The following is a 15,811-nucleotide window of genomic DNA, read 5'->3' as shown; positions in this document are numbered from 1 at the left end:
TGGGCTGGGAAGGCTCCGTTTTTGGTAGTCTTTGTTTTGTTTGTTCCTGGCAGAATTTTTGAGCTCCAGAACTCGGGAGTCTGGCTTCTGTTTTTGCACTCAAGGTTTGACCCAAGGTGGAGGGTCCTGGACCAGGTCCTGCCACACAGTGATGTACAGTTGTTGATCGGGATGTGACCCTGGCCCTTCCTGAAAAAGAATTGCTTTGATTTCAGAAATGATGGTCAAGTCAAAAGTGCCTTCTAGAGGCCAGCCAACACCAAATGCTGGCCATTCCGAGGCACAAAAAGTCTGCCACAATTTCTTTTTTATTTCAACAGAGAGATTATGAGCCATGGCCCTAACTTCAGTCCAGTTGTCCAAAGTCAGACTAAGGGGAGTCATTACAGTATGTCCCATAATCCAAGTCACAATAAACACAAAGGACACACAGATCAGAATAAGACACAAACTAACAACTGTCCGTTTCATTTGGACAACCAGAACCAGAGTAAGTTTCCAGACGGTCGCAGAGGCGGGTAATCTCTCCTCAGGAGGAGGGTCACCATGTCACTCTCGACCTTCAGATGGGACAACGGTCCCTCCAGGGTCGGGGCATACCCCGAACCAGAAAACAAACCAGAAAAATACCAAAACCAATTCCAAGCGGCACATGTGCAGAGATTAAACTAACGGAGACAAACCAGAGGACAGAGACAGACAAAATCTCACCTCCAAGGGGGGTCTTCGGAGCTTGAGGGTGGTTACAAATCCTGGGATGAGCCCCCAAGATGAAAGTTCCCCCGAAACCGGAGGGACCCTCACTCAAGCCCAAGGATGACGTGATGCCTAAGAACTCACAAGAGACCGGTCTTGATGCAAACAGCAAGAGGTTTAATTGGGAAAGGCCAGTGCACTGGAGATGACTCGTATCCCACGCAGGGGTAGAGGAGTCAACCCCGAGCTCAAGGGGTAAGGGGTTTATAAAGGCAGAAACCACAAACACCTGGCATTGGGCTATTGTCCCGGCCCGCTGGACAGTCGAACAGGATCTGGGGAACCACCTGTGGAGAGAATGAAAGGTGAGAAACACAAGGACGGACAGCAAGTCTGATTGATCAAGCTGTCAAATTTGTATTGTTCCCAGGCAGGTTTTATGCCCACAGAAGCAGGATATGGGGGAGGGGGTGATGCAGAATTGCTTTGTTTCTGGGGGAACGCACCTGTTCCCAAAAGCAGGATATTGGCTAGGTAAAAAGTTCAGCAGAAGGAACAGAACAGAATGGGTTGCTAGGTACTTGTCCACAAGATCTATAGCTATTTGTTCTTAACTGGGGGTAGTACTTTCCCATAGAGGCCTCAACTTTTTCCCACAGAAATCTCAACTAAGCTAACACTTTTCCACTAAGGCCAAAACTTTGTAGATAAGCACTTATGGCTGACAAGGCAATTAACATTTAAACAGGGTCACTCCCAACAGGCTATAGCATTTGGTAAGCATAATGGGTTTAAGGAACAGTTAGAGTATTCTGTATGAACATTTCCTGAAACAATGGAGCAAGTTAAACTTCTACTTTGTGGTCAGTACATCCTGGAACAATGGGGCGAGTTAAACTTTTACTCCCTGCCATTAGTGAGGTCTATTTTGGACATAAGTCTAGAGGCTTACATAATTTTTTACTCTCTCTCTCTCTCTCTCTCTCTCTCTCTCTCTCTCTCTCTCTCAGGATCTTTCAACTCCACAGGTGTTGGATGGCACTTTCCAGATTTGGGTATGAATGTGTTGCCGGGCATGGTGCTCACAGCTGTAATCCTCTGCTAGCTCTTAGAAGGTTGAGGCTGGAGGATTGCTCCGAGTCCAAAATCAGCTTGGACTATGCCTGAGTGAGTTCCTGATCAATCTGAGGCTACAGAGTGAGACCTTGTCTCAGAAAACAAGCCAGACAAGAATGAAATAAGGCTATTTTGGAAGCCTGAGAGGTGACCGGCTGAGAAAACCACTAGCAGGTAACACCCTGGAGCCCTCCGAGGAAGCAGGTGAGGGTGCTTGCTGGGTAGCTTCTTCCTCTGAATTGACACACTCCCTTAAAGAGAAAGGAGGGGAGGCTTACAAGACCCAGGAAGTTCAGAAAGACTTCAGAAGCCCCAGGACTCCAGAATCTTATGGGATTAGACAATTAGACAAGTGCACAGCTGCTGGGGGAAATGAGTGTCACAGAGCTGGGCAAAGAGTTCCAGGGACACCACTTTCCTGGGTCACCCACACTCCTGTAAGTGACCCTAATAAACTCATTGGTTCACCAGGTTGGACGTGGGTGGAATAACTTCTTCAGTCTGCTAGCGTCCTGCCTTGGGGAATAGATACTTGCTCACATCTCCCCAAGAGAAGCTGTGTGACACCCAGTGGGAGGGAGGAGGTTCCTGGGTGTGGCCTGCATTGGCACCCTCCTGTCAGTCTCTGCTTTCATCCTCAGTGGGGTAAGCAACTCTACTCTGCTTCATGTTCTTTCTGCCATGATCTTTAGGCTTTCTGTAGTAGACCTGCTGGCCGCATGCTGACCTCTGCAACTGTGGACCAAGCTACCCCTCCCTCCCCATCTAAGCTTTCTATTGGGTATTCATTGTTATTATGGCGCCATTTCTTTCTATCAATGAAAAAAGAAAAACAAAAAACAAACAAACGAAAACTTTTGGTACCTTTTCCTTGGCCAGAATGTCTAGTTCATTCAGTTCATGAGGACTCCCACCACGTATAAAACACCAGCAACAAGTAGTAGAACGGATCTTTTCTGGGGGTGCATGAGAAAAGAAAAGCTATAAATGAAACCGTGGGTGTAATACAGCAAGTGAAAAAGAAAAGCTAAGGTGCTGCGTAAATCTGGGGCCACTTCCTTGCCTAGGACTTTAGTACCCACTTAGGTGTTATTTATTACTACTACTGTGCTTTCCTTTGCACTGCTAGTGTGGCCACCAGTGCTCAGGGGAGCACGGTGGTGAGGGCAAGCATTCTCACATCAATCCTATAACGTGGTTCCCCTATGCTCACAGACCTGTGAGGCTGTCTCGGCAAGGCAGAGAACAGGTCTCTCACTGTGCAGTTTCCCCAAGCCCATGTTTCAAGGCATGGGTATGGAAGAGAGGGTTAGGAAGTTGAGCGGGATTAAGAGATGCCACTGTCCTTGTGTATGGCATGGTCACTCTTATTGAAGCTTCTGTGCACCGTGGCCAGACTACTTCCCAAACATTAGCAAGCGCAGTTTCCAATAATGAGAAAATACAAGTCAAGGCAGAGGCAGAAAGGAGAATAATGGAATAGCAAAGCTGTGGGTTTTGAAATATGTGCCATTTATTACACAGAACATTTGGCTATAGCTGTCTGTCTTGTTCTGTGGTGTTAGAGCTTAGACCTAACATTGTAGGATGCACTGTGCTACTGGGCGAGCCGCATCTGAGCACTGGAGGGGCATACAGTGAAAGCTTGCCCAGGCTGCTCCATCTCAAACTTCCCGGCTCAGGAAGTGCCTCCTCGGTAGCTGGAGTGTAGCACCACTCCTGCCTTTGAACCAGTGCCTGTGATTAAGAAACTAACTCACCAGCCTTAGAAACTGGCTTGTACTCAGAAAACCACTTATGATCAGTCAGTTTATTTATAAGATTGGTTCCCACTATTTTTACTTACAATTTTTGTAGTTTGTATGTGTGTGTATGAGTAAATATTTGTGTGCTCACATATGTGTGTGCATGAGGGAAGTCCTGCTAATTAAGACTGCAGTCTACCATAATCTGGTAGTTCCTCTGAGCTCTGCACAAAACGGTGGACTCCCTTTACCAGTTAGGGCTTCCCCTTCTCTGACCTTGTCTGGGGAGCCAGAAACCCCACACATTCTACCTGGTCCTGGAACATCTGCAAATTCGACTTTCTCCTTCGAGATAAGAACCCACCCAGCAAGTACCTGGGATTCCTGAAATGCTTCACCATAAAAATGAGACATTCCCAGTACTTTATAAACTCCAACCAATGAAACTTCACCCTAAGAAGAACCTTTCCCACTCTCCAAGGTTCATATATATAGCCCTGGCTCACCCCAATAAAGTCTGAGCTGTACTAAAGATTGGAGTTTTTCCTGAATGTCAGGACGTTCCTCGTTAACAAAAGCCATGTTCAGAGCTAATTTGTTTTCTCTAGCTTCAGGATCAAAGTGGCTATCGGTTCTGTAAACCTCTGTGAGTCTTTCTAGAAACGCTCTAGGGCTCTCGTCCTTTCCTTGGGTAACCTGGCTTACCTTGAATAAATTTGTAGGCCACCTGGTAGCCTTTCTGAGGCCCCCATTAAAATCTGGAAGTAGGCCCAGAGTCTCTCCTTACCTCCATAAGGGTTGTAATCCCAGACAGGTCTAATAAAGGGAAAGGCCGCATTAATATCGACCTGAACCTGAGAGGGCAACCCATTTGCCGCTAGAACCATCCCACTTCAGGGAGGCAACCACAATCTTCTCCTCTTCTGTGGTGAAGAGGCTCTGCGGGTGCTTTCTTTTTCTGCTTGTGCCTGCTGAGCAGGGGCTGCACAGCAACATAAGGAGGGGGGCAAAGACCCTCCTTGGGAGCTAAAGAAGGAAGTAAGGCTGGCCGCAGGGGCTTGCGCTCCTCCAGGAGAAGGAAAGTAGAGGGTGGTACAAAAAGGGTTTCATCGAAACGGGGTTTTTCCACTAAATACTGCCATTTGGCTATATAAGGCACCTGGTCCCGGTATATCTTTTACCCAGTAAATGATGAGGAGATGGAAAGTCCCCTCCTTGGGCCAGCCAACCTTAAAGGTGGGCAACTCACTCCTGCAAAAGGTGATGAGTTTCCTGGAATGGAACAACCAGCAACAAGTCTCCACAACCTGGAGGAAATTCCTAAAATGGCCCAGAACCAGACACAGAGGGTGCTGTTTTTTAAAAAATCAAGATGATATCGCTGGTACAGATTGATCACAAACAGAACACACAGAGACAAACACAGAAGGACGTTCCGAGAAAAGCAAAGCAAAACAGTCTTTCAGAAGGTCTTGCCCCCACGCCCCACCTCTACACACACACACACACACACACACACACACACACACACACACACGTGCACAAGAGTATCAGAGACATACCAGGTGAGAATACTCAGAATCTCCAGAAACCATGCGAGAGCTCCGGGGTCTCAAGACTCCAGGTGAGCCCTCTGCGGGCAGGGAGAGGGGACTCTCCAGATGGGATTTCAGGGGAATCCTCCTTACTCCCTGGCCATTGTGTGGCAAAATATACAACCACTTTGCCCCTCAGGGCCTCCAGGTTGGCAATAGGCAAAAAACAAATGCAAATATAGACACAAAATGATGCTCAGCTATTTGAGTAGAGGGGTCTTCAGTGCTTCCTAGTCAACACACCAAATGTTAGGGACCATGAATCACTAAAGAATAATACCCCAGACTCGAATAGTATGCAAAAAAGAGTTTATTGTACAAATTCCTGCATGCAGGAGCCCAATTACATCAGGTTAGAAGGACCCCGACTGAATTCTCAGATTCAGTTTTAAAGCCAAAAGGAGAAACAGTAGGGAGGGGTAGGTGACCTATATATTGATTGGTGGGTTCTGTCTCTGAATGTCTGGGTGATGCTATGATTCAGACTATTCTTGCTTATGCCAAGGAGGGGTAGCTCTTGACCTCTTGGCTGCAAGTTTGGCTAACTATCTTTTTACAAGCTGGGGAGAGGTACTTTTTACATAAGCCTGCAGTTGTTCAAGTAATTGACTTGCCTAGTTCTGGAAAACAGAAACTCAGGTCTGATCTCCTGAGCTGCTAATTTGCAGCCTGTCCTGGAGTCAGCTTGTCTCAGGCCAATTCACTCCTTTCAAGTCTTCTCCTTGCTACTTTTAGATCAAGATGTAGAACTCTTGGCTTTCTAGCACCAAGTCTGCCTGCACACTACCATTCTTCCCACCATGGTGATAATGGGCAGAACCTCTGATCCTGTAAGCCAGTCCCAATTAAATGTTGTCTTTTAGACAAGTTGCCTTGGTCAAGGTGTCTCTTCACAGCAATGGAAACCCTAAGACAGAAGTTGGTACCAGGGACTAGAGTATTGCTATGATAGGCATGACCATATTTTTGTTTGGAGGAATGTAGATTTTGGGACTTTGGATTTGGAAATAAATGGGATGCTTTGAATGTGGATTAATGGACCATCCTAGTAGGAATATGGAAGGCATTGATGCTAAGGGTGATTTGAATTGTTGAGACCTGGCTCAAGAGGTTTCAGAGAAGAAATAATTTTGGTATGTTGCCTGGTGATCCTTCTTGCCATACTTTGGTGAAGAATGTGATTGCTTTTTGCCCTTGTCTGAAGATTCTACCCGAGGCTAAGGTGAAGACATTCAGACTAATTGTATGACAAAGGAACTCTCAAAAAAGCATATACTTTTCCCTCTGATTTACTCTCATGAAGAATGTTTTGATCTAGCATAGCAAGCTTAGAAAGGAAAAATACAAAATGTATGGTTCTAGTATTAAAGAGGCACCAGGAAGTGCAATGGAGCTAAATCCTGTGTTCAAGGACATTAAATGGAATTAAGGGAGTAGTGACCTTGGGACAAGATTCCACCCAGCTAAGCTTATGTGTCTGTAGTTGGACAAGGAATAGTTATGTCATGTTGCATGTTATTACCTGGCTATTGTTTTCATTTGGATTTTTAATCTGGAATGAACTACAATAAAGAAATGGAGAATGTGCCAGGCGTGGTGGCACATGCCTTTAATTCCAGCACTCGGGAGGCAGAGGCAGGCAGATTTCTGAGTTCGAGGCCAGCCTGGTCTATAAAGTGAGTTCCAGGACAGCCAGGGCTATACAGAGAAACCCTGTCTTTTTTTTAATATTTATTTATTTTATTATATGTAAGTACACTGTAGCTGTCTTCAGACACTCCAGAAGAGGGCATCAGATTTTGTTATGGATGGTTGTGAGCCACCATGTGGTTGCTGGGATTTGAACTCAGGACCTTTGGAAGAGCACTCTTAACCGCTGATTCATCTCACCAGCCCCGAGAAACCCTGTCTTGAAAAACCAAAAAAGAAAAAGAAAGAAAGAAAGAAAGAAAGGAAGGAAGAAAGAAAGAAAGGAAGAAAGAAAGAAAGGGAGACACAGGCTTTTGATCTGGATGTTGAGGCATAGTGACAATGAAAAGCTTAGTTTCAGGCATGGTGGTACATAGCCAGGAGACAGACACAAGCAGATCTCTGAGTTCAAGTCCAACCTGTTACAGAACAAGTTCCAAGTGGAGAAAAGCTTAGGCCCAGGAGTGGTGCTACATGCCTTTAATCCCAGAACTCATGGTGTTGTAACCCCCAAATTTCTGATACTAGAGAGACTTCAGTGTTGTGTACAGACAGTTTGCCTCTGCATTCCCCGACCCCTGCCAGAAGCTCCCATCCTCCCTCCATCCCATGGCAAGCATGATACTCCAGCAGCCAGGGGCTCCCTCCCCCTCCTCTAGAGAATGGCACTACCCATAAGACTCCCCCTTAATGAGGACATTCTGAGGAGACATCCTTCCTACTTTTCTCTCTCCAAAACCCAACACTCCTGCTGATAAGAACTACTCCAGGTGCCTGTCCTTGAGACCTTAGAGAAATAACAAGCTCAAGGGAAATCATGGAAAAAAAGGTAAACTGAGGTCCAATTCTTGAGCTCATTTGGGTTTCCCGTGGACTCAGGGCACAACAAGTGGACAGAGGCCTGCAGACCTTTGAGTTCAAGGTCAGTATATAGAGCAAGTTCCAGGACAGACAAGCTTAGGCAGTGAAGGATATAATAGAACAAGAGATCATGTTCTAGCACTACTAGAAAGCAGCAGAACTCGGCAATTTCAGCCATGTGGCCCTGGCTTTACAGTCAAGAATAGAAGTGGTTACCAAAACAATTGATACTGGTTATCTAGAGCTGAGAAAATAGCAGTGATTGAGAAGAGACTAGCGTCACTGAGATGAAATCTGAGAAGTGTTTTCTGACAATACAAAGAAACTGTGTTCCAGAGATAGCCAAGATTGTACCTCGTGCTGCAGCTGTACTTTGTAATGTGTAACAATCAACCAGGTGGTACTGGTTTGAAGGCATGAAGGGGTCATGGACAGCAGCTGAGGCTTGGCACTGTGAGAGACAATTGGTGAAGGTGCAGCCTCAGTTGCAGTTGACAGCCCAGGACTGAAGGAGTCATGTGAGGGAGTTGAGGCTTGGAACCCTGAAGGGAGTCAATGAGAGGCTATTGGTAAAGCCTAGTTGCATCAGAAGACCCCAGTACCATAGGATGACCACCAAGAATAGCAACAACAGTTGAGTGGATCAATCAGAGCCTAGAGTGCTATAGAAAGCAGAGCTGGAGAAGTGACCCAAGCCCTTCAGAGAACCCAGAAGGTCATGTGTGGATCTATGATGGATTTTCTTTTTCTCAACTTGACTACATCTGGAACAAACTACAATCCAGAAATGGAAAGTACACCTGTGATCCAGATCTTGAGGCTGGAGGACACAGGCTTCTAACCCAGATCTTGACATAGAGATCTTGATGCATAGTGGCCATGAAAAGCTTAGACCCAGGCAAGTTAGAATACACCTTTAATTCCAAGAGACTGAGGCAGACAGATCTCTGTGTTCAAGGCCAGCCTGTTACCAAGCAAGTTCCAAATCCAGGTTTGGTGGTACACACCTTTAATCTGGACCATACCTTCTCCTGGAGGCCTACAAGGACATTGGAAGAAGACTCACCTTCTTTACCTGCTTGCACTTACTTGCCAGTACATCTGTTGGAACCTACTTTTTCAGGATTCCAACCTATACAGAAAACCAGCTGAAACAACTAGCCTTGTAGGACTGAGCAACTACTAGAGTATTGGACTTCCCATTCACAGCTGCCCATTGTTGTGTTAGTTGTACTACATACTGTAAGTCATTACAATAAATTTCCTTAATATATAGAGACATTCCCTAAGTTCTGTGTCTCTAGAGAACCCTGACTAATACAGAAGTTGGTACCTGAAATGGTTCTAGACCAGTAGTAGTACTAGCACCTTCTAATTCACCAGCACCATCAACTACTGAAATCTCTCTAGATACTCTCTCTCCTGGGAGCTTGGAAAATATGGAAGGCCCATGGTGGAAACTATATTTCAAACTTAAAGAAGCAAATGCCTTTGACTATTTTGATCTGTCAGTTGTGACTGGCAATGGATTAGGTAACCTGGTATATGAAATTTTCTACAGTTTTGGGGGAAATAAGGAAAATTATTTTGCTGCCTCATTGCTCTTCGAATCTCTGGATAAGTTGATAAACGAAAGGAATGAGCTCTATGATAAAATTGACTGGCTATAGCTGTGAATAAACAATCTAAAGGTTTGTAATTGTGTCCTCAAAGAGAATCTTCTCTCCAGCAGCCCGGCCATAGAGCTTGAGTTGCAGAAAATCAAACGGAAGTTTGGCCGTGAATTACAGTGAAAATTCAAGTCTCAGCCTCAGAGGTGTCAGCAGTTAAAGCAAGGGTATTAATTGACAAAGAATGGGATCCTATAGCTTGGGATGGGGATGTGTGGGAAGACCTGTTAACGCTGAGAACTTTGAATCCTCAGATTCTCAATGGTTTACTTCATCCAAGGAAGTAGTACCCTGAGCCCCAGCCTTTGAAATACCTTTTTCAGATGAGGAAAATAATCCTTCATTGTCTGATAAACAAGTAGTGACTTTCTCTGAAGAGAATGCTGGGCAAGACGATACTGATGTTCCTCAAGGCCCACCAATAGTTTCTTCTAGACTTATAACAAGACTCAAGGCAAATCAGGCCCCTAGAGGGGATATACAGGATCTCAGGCATTGGAACAAGAAGCTGTGAAATAGAAGTTGCCTTGGAGACCCAAAAATGTTAGAGATGTCGGAGCTGTGGGATACCTGCTGAGGAAAAGCTGCTAATGGAGAGAGTGGAGCCAGTCCAAGAGAAATAACTGTATTACAGTCAACAACACTGAAAGTAGTTGGGTATTAGACATGGAGATGCACAGTTTAGTTTGCCCAGCTGGTTTTTGGTCTTGCTTTGATCCAGCATTTCTTCACTATGATGTTTTAGAAAGGTAATGTACATCCTCTGGTGTTGGAAGGGTGTGATCTGCTTTTTGATTTTGATTTTATAGGGAATTACAGTAAAGAGATTGCAAGAATCTCAGAAGAGACTTTGAACTTTGGACTTTTAAACATTGCTGAAACTGATAGACTATAGGAGTTTTTGAAGATGGGTATTGTGCTGTGGCTAGGTATGGCTCCCATAGACTCATGTGCTTTAACAAACCAGGGAGTAGAATGTGGTTATTTGAGTATGCTTGACCAATGGGAAGTGGCACTATTAGGAGGTGTGGCCTTTGGATTAGGTGTGGCCTTGTTGGAGGAAGTGGGTCAGTGAGGGGGGTGGGGCGGCGGGGGCTGCTTTGAGGGCCTATGCTCAGGCTCTGCCCAGTGTTGAAGAGAGTCTTCTCCTGGCTACTTTTAGATCAAGATGTATTACTCTTGGCTCTTTAGCAGCAAGTTTGCCTGCATGCTACCATGCTTCCTGTCAGGCTAATGCTGGGCTAAACCTCTGAAAGTGTAAGCCAGCCCCAGTTACATGTTGTCTGTTATAAGAGTTGCCTTGGTCATGGTGTCTCTTCACAGCAATGAAATCCTAACTAAGACTAGACTGTCAAAGAGCAGACTGTAGGGTATAGGTGGGCTATGGGCTGAGTTTTTTTTTTTTTTCACTTATAACAATATTATGTGGGACGAGAGAGATGGGTCAGTGGTTAAGTGCACTGACTGCTCTTCCAGAGGTCCTAAGTTCAATTCCCAGCAACCACATGGTGGCTCACGACCATCTGTAATGAGATCTCATGCCCTCTTCTGGTGTGTCTGAAGACAGCTACAGTGTATTCATATAAATAAAATAAATTTAAAAAACATTATGTATTTAGGTTTGGGTGAGAATGTCCTATTTACAATACTTCAATATGAAAATGTCAAACATTTAAAAAAATTAAAGTAAGTATACCACCATACCCATATACTGTCATTTATTTACACCACTAATGCAGAGAATACTCAGGCTGGAGAGATGGCTCAGTAGGTAAGAGCACTGGCTGCTGTTGCAAAGGACCCAGGTTTGATTCCCAGCACCCACATAGTCACTCACAGCCAACTGTAACTCTAGTTCTTGTGGATCTGGCCTCCAAGTATCCTGCATGCACATGGTGCACAGACCTGCAAGTTAAACATCCATACACTCAAAACAATAGAAGAATAAAGATATTCTAAAACAATACTCATATCTAAGACAATGTATGGCCTTTGCTATATTAAAAGTAATTTACTTTTGTTTCTATTGTTGCGTAGTTTAATTGTTGAGTAGGTTAAATATTGTCAAGTATTTCTCTAAAGTCTTTGACAGAAGCACTTATGGAATCTCAGCTAACAAAAGGCCATCTACAGGTCAGTAACCATGTAACAGGAAGGTATAACCCACAACAAAGTTCTACCAGCTTTAGCCAACTCTCAAATTCTAGGGAATTACTAACTAAAGCCACTTGTCAGGATTGAACATAACTTTCCAGAAAACACTCAAAATGAGAAGCAGGAAAAACAATTACATTATCTCCTCAAAAGGGACACCAAAGGTCAGACACACATAAGTAAATTCATGGCCACCAACTGTTGAAATCATTCTCATGGGACAGGTTATGACAACATTCTTTTCTTTATTAAAAGCACTGTATTGTGTTCTGTGCTCTGCCTGTGTGAATGAATGTACAGGAGAGTGTGAACAACTGTGTTCACATATGCAAAAAAATAAGCATCCATTGCAGGCACTACTGAAAGCAGTTTGAATAGGTAAAAATAAGGAGTTTAATTTAGCAACTTCATAGGTTTCACATCAAAAATACATGAGGTTAAGAAAAGAAACAAGTCTCTAACTGGAAAAATACATAAACATGACAAAGTTTTAGACATTAGGACAAAGAGTTACACATAGGCATGGACATCTTGTCTTATGTGGGGATGCCTGTGTGAGAGCACAACAAAGAATGAAGACCTGTATTCACAGCCACAAACAAACCCTAACCCTATCCACTGCAGAGATTACTAAACACAGTTTGAACATGTTAAGGGGGTGGAGGGGTCTTTTTAAAAGAAATGTCCTTGATTCCTTCTTTAAAACACTGTATTGTGTTCTATGGAATGCTTGTGTGANCATACAGGAAAGTATGAACAACTGTGTTCACATATGCAAAAAATATACATCCATTGTAGGGGTTACTACAAGCAGATTGATTGGTTTTAAAAAAGAAAGAAAGAAAAAAGGATTTCTTTTTTTAGCAGGGACCAAGATTAACTTTCAAAAACACATACTGTCAAGGAAGAAAATAAATATCTAACTTGAAACAAAACCATAAACAGGACACAATTCTAGACATTAGGACAAGGACTCATAGGAAAGCACACATTGTGTTATGTTGGATTGCTTGTGTAAATGCTTAGGAAAGTATGAAGAACTGTATTCATAGCCCCAAACCACGTTTACAGCATTCCTTCAGGTGCTAATTAGTGAACTGGACAGACAGCTTTGGGGCTTGAGTCCCAACACCCACACTGGTGGCTCACAGCCATCCAGTGCCAACGGATCCTCCACAGGCACAAGCTACACAGACATGGTGTGCAGACAAAACACCCACAGACATAAAATTAAATAAGTCAATTAGGTCATTAATTAGATTTGTTTCTTCCAGAATTTAACAAATTATTGCACAATGAGACATTGGCCCATCCTTCCAACTGTAAGGCATGACACCCTACACGTGGTTATACTGTTTTAATTTTGTTTTATATCTTTGGTCCTTATTCATAACTTCAAATGATGCTTACCCTAAGGGATACCAGTCCTTGACTTTCCTACTCAGGGCTTCTAGCTCACCTGAAGTTCTTGCTCTGGAAACTACATACCCCATCCCAGCATAATCCCCAATGAGGGACACTTCTGACATACACTTGTGTTCATCTAGAAATAGCCATATTGGTAACTGCCTCAGGACCCAATAAATTGGATCTGAAAAACTTTGAATATGTTATGATAAAAACAAATGTGAGTTTAAATGTTAGAATGCTAGGATTAAATCAGGTCAAATACACTAAAAAAGGTGGGGGTTGGAGGGAGTCTTGCAGCTGACACAAGATAGCTTAGCTAACCAGAAGGGAGAAATATTGGAACGATGGCAAAGCCTTTGCAGAAAACTTATGTTTGGTTTAATTAATCCACCTGTACTTCTGCTAAACTGACTGTACTATCCTGCCTGGAATGATGTTTGAAGCAGGCATATGTGGCTAGGTTCTAGAAAACTATCTTCAAGTGACCTGACAGCCTCCCAAACTTACAGTCTGATGCATTTGAATATGATTTAAAAACCAAATTTGGGTATCTTCCTGTTGCAGTAAATCTCCAACCCCAATATGCCCAAGCAATGAAAACAGAACACAGTTAATATGAATACATTCTGTGTGCCTAGCTTGGGCAGATCTACCGATACACTACCATCTTCCACAGTTTATGAGACCCCTTAGAACGTGTGGCTTCTCCAGGCCATGTGCTTCTGTTCTGCTTTTCTACTTCTTCCTCCTCCTCTGCGTCCTCTCCCTATTCCATTTTCTCCTCCTCTCTCTCCCCCTTCCGCGCCACCTTCCCTCTATCTACCCAATCATCAGCTCTCCCTTATTTTACAAATTAAGGTGGGAAGCAGGTTTACAGGAAATCATATGAGTGCTGAATCAGTCCTTGTTCAAAACCCCTCACGGGAGAATGGAATTAACATCAAATATAATTCGCCCACAGGTCTATCCACAACACCTCCCCCTCTTTGTCCAATTAAAAAACTATTTTATCTCAGATACAATTGAACATAACTATAACTATTTTGTAATTATAAAGTACAAGAGACCTAATACCCAGTCCATCATCTTTGTTAATTAAATAGAACCTCTGCCATCTATCCTTACTTAAAAGACTATAGTTCTGCACCTGGCTACGGCTTGGCTTTAGATTGAATGCCATCTGAAAACCACCCTCTCAAATCTGTTCCTCTCAAAGTAAAAAGCCTGGGTTGGCTAGGAGAGTATGTAGTTTTTCAATCCCATCAGAAATACAAGAACGACTGGTAGCAACTGAAAATACATAGGAAGCCTAACACAGCTTCCAAAACTTAGCCAATTTATAGAGACCGCTGATCACCTGGACAGTCCCTTACTTCAACACATTGGCGCATCAGTCTTCAGCCTACTGGCCAGGATCATCTGACAGACTTAGAGAAACAGGAATATTAAGGACTAGCCTACTCTGTCTTGGCAGAATCAAGCTGTCCTAACCTGTAATTGTGTCCTTTCTTTGGATAGTCTTATGTCTGTAGATGAAATGAGGCAATTCTTGCCTAGTGGCTGTTTTGCCACAACTGGAGTAACTCAAAGATGCTCAGTTTCTTCTCTGAATCCAAGACAGGGAAAGCTGTCAGGAGCAGACTGGTCTCAACAACAGGTGAATAAATAACATTAAATGCACATTCAATGAACTTCTGACATTTTTGCAAACCATCTATCTATGTGAAGTTATCTGGACTGTTCTGTTAACTACTCTCAGCCATTTCTAATTAAAATATCTGAAAACACCCTAACAATAAACTCAGAGCCATGAATTTCCTATTTGACCCTTAACTCACAGGCTTGAACACCTCAGATCTGTTTATAATAACAGCAATAGAAGGACTGGGTCTACGCCCTGTACTTCAAAATTTTTAGCATCAAAAACAACCTATAATAACCACCCCCAGTCATAGAGCCTAGGGAACTGGGACGACGACTCTTCATAACTTCTTCAAGATGAATATGGGCATTGAGATATCTTTGAAGGGAGGTGGGGGAGGGAAAATGGGGAAGTTGGTTGGCCTAAAAAAGGTCACACCAGTGATTGTATTAGTCTCTGATGTCTGAGTCCTGACTTGATCCGGATGAAAAACCAAGACATCAGGAGTTTAGGCAGGTCAGTTCAGCATGTCTGACGATGACATTCACCATGTGCTGTAATATATAAATCTCCAAACAAAATTTTAGTATCATCAAGATAACCTTTTTGTTGATTCTCTGGAATCTAGTTCTCAAGGGGTCACCCTCTATCAAATCTGATCCATAGAACTCTGGAAGGTGTAAATACATTAATCACCTTTTCCAAAAACACAAAGACAAAACCTTCTCCCCAAATCAGCTTATCCTTCAGCCGGTAACCAGGAAAACCTGTAGCTTGCCCTCTGTCCCAGAGGAACAATAAAACAANCACAATACTCAAAATCACATTTTAGCCTATATAGGCCTTTCTAATTTGTCATGTCAGGATATTAACACAAAATTCCCATGGAGTCCATGTTAGACAATATTAGTCTCCTGCACACTTTATTATACCATCTTTAAAACAATTGATTCACACTTCTATTTTCCTTTTCTCTTTCCCTTCCTTTCCTTTTCTCTTTCCCTTCCTTTCCTTTCCTCTTTCCCTTCCTTTCCTCTTTCCTTTCCCTTCCTCTTTCCCTTCCCTTCCCTTCCTCGTTCCCTTTCCTTCCCTTCCTCTTTCCCTTCCCTTCCTCTTTCCCTTCCCTTCCCTTCCTCTTTCCCTTCCCTTCCCTTCCTCTTTCCCCTCCCTTCCCTTCCCTTCCTCTTTCCCCTCCCTTCCCTTCCCTTCCTCTTTCCCCTCCCTTCCCTTCCC

At 43.6% G+C, this 15,811-nt stretch overlaps 1 long non-coding RNA gene across 1 annotated transcript in view; it reads right to left on the bottom strand.

Annotated features, from left to right (window-relative positions):
* Positions 1 to 954: 954 nt before the first annotated feature.
* Positions 955 to 15,811, bottom strand: part of LOC110305587 — a 19,921-nt gene continuing 5,064 nt past the window's right edge. The window contains exons 2-3 of the long non-coding RNA XR_002379173.1: positions 2,677 to 2,768; positions 955 to 1,043 (exon numbers count right to left, since the gene is read on the bottom strand). This is a non-coding gene — a long non-coding RNA (uncharacterized LOC110305587). The remainder of the gene's footprint in view (positions 1,044 to 2,676; positions 2,769 to 15,811) is intronic.

Source organism: Mus caroli, chromosome 11 (assembly GCF_900094665.2).
Source record: "Mus caroli chromosome 11, CAROLI_EIJ_v1.1, whole genome shotgun sequence".
Taxonomy (NCBI): Eukaryota; Metazoa; Chordata; class Mammalia; order Rodentia; family Muridae; genus Mus; species Mus caroli.
This window is presented reverse-complemented; position numbering and strand designations above follow the sequence as displayed.